Below are 7,911 nucleotides of genomic sequence, written 5' to 3' on the forward strand. Positions count from 1 at the left end.
CAACGCCTCTTGTAGGGCTTCCCGGGTAGGCCTAGATAACCGGAGGAGGTCGTACATGGTGATTCGCGTGGGTATGCTTTTCAATTGCGCGAGCACGTTAAACCGGTAAGGCTGGCGGCTTGAACTTGGTTCATCTGGATTGGGAGGGACTGCTGCGGCCGGCTTCGCGGGAGGTCCTGCTGGGTTTTCCGCCCTCGCGGGATATTGTTTCGCAAACTCCTTTCCGGCTCTCGTGGCGAGGCAGCAGTGCTGTAATGCAAGGATTTGCTAACAGCTTGGTCTCAACTCTTTTTTCTCCAAGTTTTGCGACCTCTCTTCCATCGTGCTGGAAGGGGTTTTTAAATGAAAGAAGGACAGCTTGACTTCTCCTTGAATTGTGGGATGTGACCACATCCTCTTCAGAGACGTCTCGCCGTTCCTCGATACCATGAATGGTCATTCCAGGGATTGTGCTTTATGTCCTGTCACCTACGATGGGAAGGCCCATTCTTGTATGTGAGGCAACAAACGACTGCTATCCGAGTGGATTTGACCAGCATTAATGAACCGCATTTATGAGTTCGCAGATCGATGAAGTGTCTGTCCGATCACTTGTACTGTGCGTGACCGCCCGGCGTGCTTTGAGCACGACGCTTTCTCCTTTCCGGTCAGGAGAGGCGGTGAAGTAGGGGTACAGTACTCGAGTGTGTCTAGCCAGCTTGCCGAGTGCCGACGGATCCAGCTCTTGGTTCAGACAGCCGAGGTGAGTCGCATTTATGAATGCTCAGGTTGACTCGACGCCTGTCCAGTCCTTCGCGCTGTGTGCACTGTGGGCGGCCGTTTGACGGTCCTGGGGTACTGTGCTCTCTCTCCCTTCGGGTCGAGAGAGATGGGAAGGTCCATCTCAGCACGTGGGGTAGTGGATACCCAGCTGTACTGACGGTTTTGGGGCTTGCTGGCGGATTCGACTCCGAACTCGGGCAGGCGAGTTGAGCGAAGAGCGAATTTCCGCCATCCTGATCGACCCTGACTCATGCTGGCGAGTCGACCGTTAGGCGAACCTGGACTTGAGTACAGTCGACGTCTACGCGGTTTAGGTCCGTGCCAGAGAACTGGGCGTGCGAGCTCTTCTCGTAGGCAAATTTCCTGTAGACCCATAGAGGTATTTTTTACCGTCTACAGGTATCGACTCCGTCCTCACCACACACTCCTCTTGGTGTACCAGTGTATTACAAAGTGAACTTCACAAATTAAGCACAACAAATGATTGTTCTCTAAACAAGGTGAAAACTTAATTAGGCTCAACTCAATGTTACTATCTCTCACAACCCCAAATATATTATGAATGCAAATACAATAAGCTCAAGTGAGTGTGTGTAACAATGAGATTAATCAAATCTAAACTCAATATAAAACTAGCTTTAATAAGATGATAATTAAACAAATAAATATAAAGCTAGAAAAGAGCTTAGAAAACTTCTCAATAGATGACAAAAGATGGAGGGAGAATAGTTGATTACCCAAATCCAATAGATGATCTCCTCAAGCTCTTGTGGAATTGAATTCACAAACTCAAACTCGAAAATGCTTAAAAGCTTGTAAACACACTTAAACAAAACTTAAACCCTTGTTAAACTTGATTAAAATATTTTCTTAGATTAACTAAAAAATAAGAGCAATGGGGTATTTATAGGAACCCAAAACTTTAGCAAAAACCCTAAGAAAAAGACCAAAAAAACCTCAGAAAACACTGCTGGAAACTAGCCGTTACTATGCAACGGCTCTTTCATAAGTCGACTTATGAGTCGACTCATGAGTCGACTAATTAGTCGGCTTATATGAGTCGACTCAGTAGAAAAAAAATTATAACTATGCTGCACTTCGTGAGTTGACTTATGAGTCGATTCATGAGTCGACTAATGAGTCGACTAAACATGCACTGACCTGAAGTGCACAGAAAAACTCAACTTTAAACCATGTTAAAAAATATCAAATAAATTCTAAAAATTATAAAACTTTGGAAGATGATTGTAGACATGATAATAAACATGCTAAAAAAACTGGTTTTCAAAAAGGACCTCCCAAATGAGAAATATCATTATTTTTTAAAATAATCTAAAACATGAAAATGTGAACACATGAGTTTTGACATTTTAGCTTAACCATGTTTTGAAACATTATAAAATAATTTTGTAGACTTAATAAAAGATGTATATGATACCATGTTTTGAAACATTATAAAATAATTTTGTAGACTTAATAAAAGATGTATATGATTATTGTTAAGTCTATTAACCAAGAAAACAATATTTTTACAAAAATACTTGTTTTGCAAACTTTCAAAACAATAAACATGATTTTATTGAACTAAATAAAATTGGTATTGATGAAATCATATGTAAGCATAAAAACATGAAACAAAAATGTATTTTCCAATTATATTCAATTGTTTCATATTTAAACTTGAAAAACCAAAACAATAAATATGAAAGATATAATTTCATATTTATATAAACTTGGAAACAAAAACATGTATGTATACATATACCTATATATACCAAAAATAAATTGTGTGTGTATATATAACTATGTATATATATAAAAACGAAGCTTGTGTTGTATATATATAGTTATATATATATACAAGGAAACCAATATATTGTGTGTGTATATATGATTGAGCTTAAAGTACTAACACACATAATATAAACCTAAACTAATGTTACCCAAGCTTGATCTTGATCTTTATTGTAGCTCAACTTGGTAAACTATGCGGAAGAAGCTTGAACTTGGATCTTCAATTTGAATTGCAAGGCTTCACTCCACAATTCCGCCAACCTCTATTGGATATGGTCGTTGAAGCGCAATTCCATCCATCCTCCAACATGTTGTTTGTCTACAATAAATAGATAAACACAAACACTAGACAAACAACATTAGTTGTCAATTATTTGTTAAACATCATCAAAACAAGAAGGCCAACAATCTCCCTCTTTTTGATGATGACAAACAATTTACACAAAGAGATATATATGCATGAAAAGAAATGAATACATAAATTATAATTATCATGCATATAAACAAGAATATCTTTACTCACAATATTTCTTCCCCTTTGACAAGAACAAAAAGGGAAAAATACCAAGAATGAAGAGAGCGAAAGCTCCCCCTACATATGAGCATGGATGAGTATAAAACAAGTATAGGGATTGCTCCCCCTATCGAAATGCCTTAATGGATATATGAAATGAATGCTAAGGCAAAAACATGTGAGTAAGCATAAATGAAAGATATGCTAAATATAACTCACAGATAAACAAGACAATGAGAACACATATTGATATGTCATTATGAAATAATGTCTCATTACTCAAACATAAAAACCATGTATGAATAAATTTATGAAAACAAAGGAATGAGGAAAACATGAGAACCATGAAAACAAAATTCAAATAAAAACAAATCACTCAAATAAAATCATAAATCAATATTTGAGTCCAAAAATAATGTTTGATCAAAAAAAGATTTTTTTTTGTATAACTTGATAAAACCACTCATAGAATACATTATAAGGCACGAATAGATGATCCATGAGCACAAACATATAAATATCATCATATAAGTGAAATATAATGAATTCAAAGCAACAAATCAAAACAAAATATTTGACAAAAGAATTTCAAGAGAGGCAACAATATATCAAGCTCTTAAGCTTGTTCCAACCCATATAATCATTCTAGTATCCGGTAAACATGATTTGAGAATAAACATCCAATAAACCCGGGAGGTTACATAAATATAAACCTCTCATAAAAATTGAAACTCATAGTCATGAAAACAAAAGATTTTGATCAAAGAAAAATTATTTTCATATTTAAATTTTTCAAAGCATATTTTAAAAAACCAAGAAAAAGAAAAAGAAAAATACTAAGTTTTTGGTTAAAAAATTATTTTGGCACCCAAGCATTCTTGGTGCTGAATTGTTTAGGGATATGATCCCTATCAATAAAGCTCAAAGCCCTAGGGTTATGAACCTTCTTGGGCACATGTGGTGCACTAACACGATCATAACAATATTCGCTCAAATGGCCCTTCTGATTGTAATTTGTGTAATAAAAGAGATCAATTTGTTTTTGTGGACCATTAGCTCGAGCACGGGAATCATTTGTAAATAAAGATTGTCTTTTAAAATTATTTTGCAAATGAGAAACATCATTAAACAAAGGTCTATTTGGAACATGTTGCAACTTAGAAGCTTTTTGTATATCATAAAAAAATTTTGCAAGATATCCAAACCTACCACAAACATCACATTTAAAACATGTGGTCTACTAGAAACATTTGATAATAAGATTTTCTTTTTAAATCAAAACAAAATTCGGCCAAATGACCAAAACGGCCACAAAGATCAAAATGATACACATTAGCATGCTTATGATGAACTTTATGAGAATGAGCATGTGAATGTGTATGTGTACATGATGATGAAGCTACATGAGATGCACAAGGAGCATTAGCATTCTTAGGCTTGTGTGCATCATAGCAAAAATTAGCTAAATGGCCTTTTCGGTCGCAAATGGAACACTTGTGAATTTTGCTATACATGTGTGCATGATGTGTGATATGTTTAGGTGTAGTAGCTATACATGTGTGCATGATGTGTGATATGTTTAGGTGTAGTAGCATGAGACTTATCACACATGTTCATAAGCTTATCATGATTTACCATACATGTTTTCAAGGTTGAATCTAAACACAATATGCTATGTTTAACTTGACTCAACTCATCATTTTGCGTACATGTATTGGAAATAGAAATAGAGCATGGGTGGTTATTCTTAAAAGAATCAAATTTATTTCCAATGCATTCTACTTCTAACATGGCATTATCTTTAACATGAGATAAGCTAGACATGGATAAGTTCAATTTTTCATTTTCCAAATTTAACACGTCATTGTTTTCTTTAAGCATAGTATTTTCTTTTGCAATGACATCAAATTTGGACACTAGTATCTCATAATCAGATTTCAAATCTACATGCTTGCTTTTTAGATCTATAAAATTATTTTGCAACTTGGTGTAGGCATGTATTAATCTTTCATATGCACAAGCGAGTTCATCAATAGATAAATTATTATCGGAATCGGAATCACTTATTACACAAGAGTTATCCTCTTGTGGCCGTGTGCATGATGCTCCACATGAACTTGAAGAAAAATCCTCCAAAGCTTGTCGGATTGCCTCTAAGTCCCCTTGATGTGCTTTAATAAATTTCCAAAGTTTGTAAGCACTATCAAAATAAACAAATTTGTTAGAAAAGGATGAGTCAAAAGCATTAAGCAAAAATTCTAACAAAAGCTTGTTCATTGTAAACATTTTATGATCATGTTTGCTCCACTTGGATTTCTCCGAAGTAGGCATAATGTAAGCATCGTCTATAATTTCCCACAAATTAAAATGTCTAGATCGAACAAAAAGTTTGAATCTAACACACCATTGGGCATAGGGGAAACTATCTAATCTAGGAGCAATATTAATGGCATAGCCTAAGCAAGGTGCACCATGCATATCCATAAAAAGAGTATCAATCTCTGATACCAATTGTTGGACCCTAATGCCACTAGGAAAGAACCCTAGAAGGGGGGTGAATAGGGTTTATTCTAATCTAATCTGATTTAAATGCCAATTAAAACTTATTAACAAATTATCCTAGCAATTATGATATACAACAAGATATATGTAAGGATAAGTAATATGAACAAAGAGATATATATCCTAGCAAAGAGGTATATGGTAAAATATATGCAATGATATATAAACTAACACAAGGATGAAATAATCATAAACAAGATAAATAAGATAGTGGGCAATATAAACAATAAGCAATTGACAAAGGTGATATAATGATAAACACAAAAAATATGTGCGTCAATGCAATCACAAACAAACGATATGTTCATGAGGTTCGGTCCCCACGACTTACGTCCCCGCTCCTCACCTCGAGGAGATCTCCACTATCACAACCCGGTTTGGAAGCCGAAACTTCTCTACACACTCAGTTTTCTAGCTAACCGAAAACTCTGCATACTCGGTTATCAAGTCAACCGATAACTCTCACAAATCCTCACAAAGTACATACACAAGCTACAACCTCAAGTGTTGGTCCTCACGTATCGACTCCCTCAAGTGCTTAGAATTATCACCTCTCACTAGGCCACCGACGCCACTCCTCTCAATATCGACTTCGTCCTCACCACACACTCCTCTTGGTGTACCAGTGTATTACAAAGTGAACTTCACAAATTAAGCACAACAAATGATTGTTCTCTAAACAAGGTGAGAACTCAATTAGGCTCAACTCAATGTTACTATCTCTCACAACCCCAAATATATTATGAATGCAAATACAATAAGCTCAAGTGGGTGTGTGTAACAATGAGATTAATCAAATCTAAACTCAATATAAAACTAGCTTTAATAAGATGATAATCAAACAAATAAATATAAAGCTAGAAAAGAGTTTAGAAAACTTCTCAATAGATGACAAGAGATGGAGGGAGAATAGTTGATTGCTCAAACTCCAAAAGATGATCTCCTCAAGCTCTTGTGGAATTGAATTCACAAACTCAAACTCGAAAATGCTAAAAATCTTCTAAACACACTTAAACAAAACTTAAACCTTTGTTAAACTTAATTAAAACATTTCCTTAGATTAACTAAAAAATAAGAGCAATGGGGTATTTATAGGAACCCAAAACTTCAGCAAAAACCCTAAGAAAATGACCAAAAAAGCCCCCAGAAAACACTACTGGAAACTAGCCGTTACTGTGCAACGACTCTTTCATAAGTCGACTTATGAGTCGATTCATGAGTCGACTTATGAGTCGGCTTATATGAGTCAACTCAGCAGAAGAAAAATCATAACTGCGCCGTACTTCGTGAGTCGACTAATGAGTCGACTAAACATGCACAGACCTGAAGTGCACAGAAAAACTCAACTTTAAACCATGTTAAAAAATATCAAATAAATTCTAAAAATTATAAAACTTTGGGAGATGATTGTAGACATGATAATGAGTCGGCTTATATGAGTCAACTCAGTAGAAGAAAAATCATAACTACGTTGTACTTCGTGAGTCGACTTATGAGTCGACTCATGAGTCGACTAATGAGTCGACTAAACATGCACAGACCTGAAGTGCACAGAAAAACTCAACTTCAAACCATGTTAAAAAATATCAAATAAATTCTAAAAATTATAAAACTTCGGGAGATGATTGTAGACATGATAATAAACATGCTACAAAAACTGGTTTTTAAAAAGGACCTCCCAAATTAGAAATATCATTATTTTACAAAATAATCCAAAACATGAAAATGTGAACACTTGAGTTTTGACATTTTAGCTTAACCATGTTTTGAAACATTACAAAATAATTTTGTAGACTTAATAAAAGATGTATATGATTATTGTTAAGTCTATAAACCAAGAAAACAATATTTTTATAACTTTCAAAACAATAAACATGATTTCATTGAACTAAATAAAATTGATATTGATAAAATCATATGTAAGCATATAAACATGAAACAAAAATGTATTTTCCAATTATATTCAATTGTTTCATATTTAAACTTGAAAAACCAAAACAATAAATATGAAAGATGTAATTTCATATTTATATAAACTTAGAAACAAAAACATGTATGTATACATATACCTATATATACCAAAACTAAATTGTGTGTGTGTGTATATATATATATATATATATATATATATATTTTCATATTTATATAAACTTAGAAACAAAAACATGTATGTATACATATACCTATATATACCAAAACTAAATTGTGTGTGTGTGTATATATATATATATATATATATATATATATATATATATATATGTATATATATATATATATAT

The sequence above is a fragment of the Asparagus officinalis genome, chromosome 1 (genome assembly GCF_001876935.1).
Source record: "Asparagus officinalis chromosome 1, Aspof.V1, whole genome shotgun sequence".
Lineage (NCBI taxonomy): Eukaryota > Viridiplantae > Streptophyta > Magnoliopsida > Asparagales > Asparagaceae > Asparagus > Asparagus officinalis.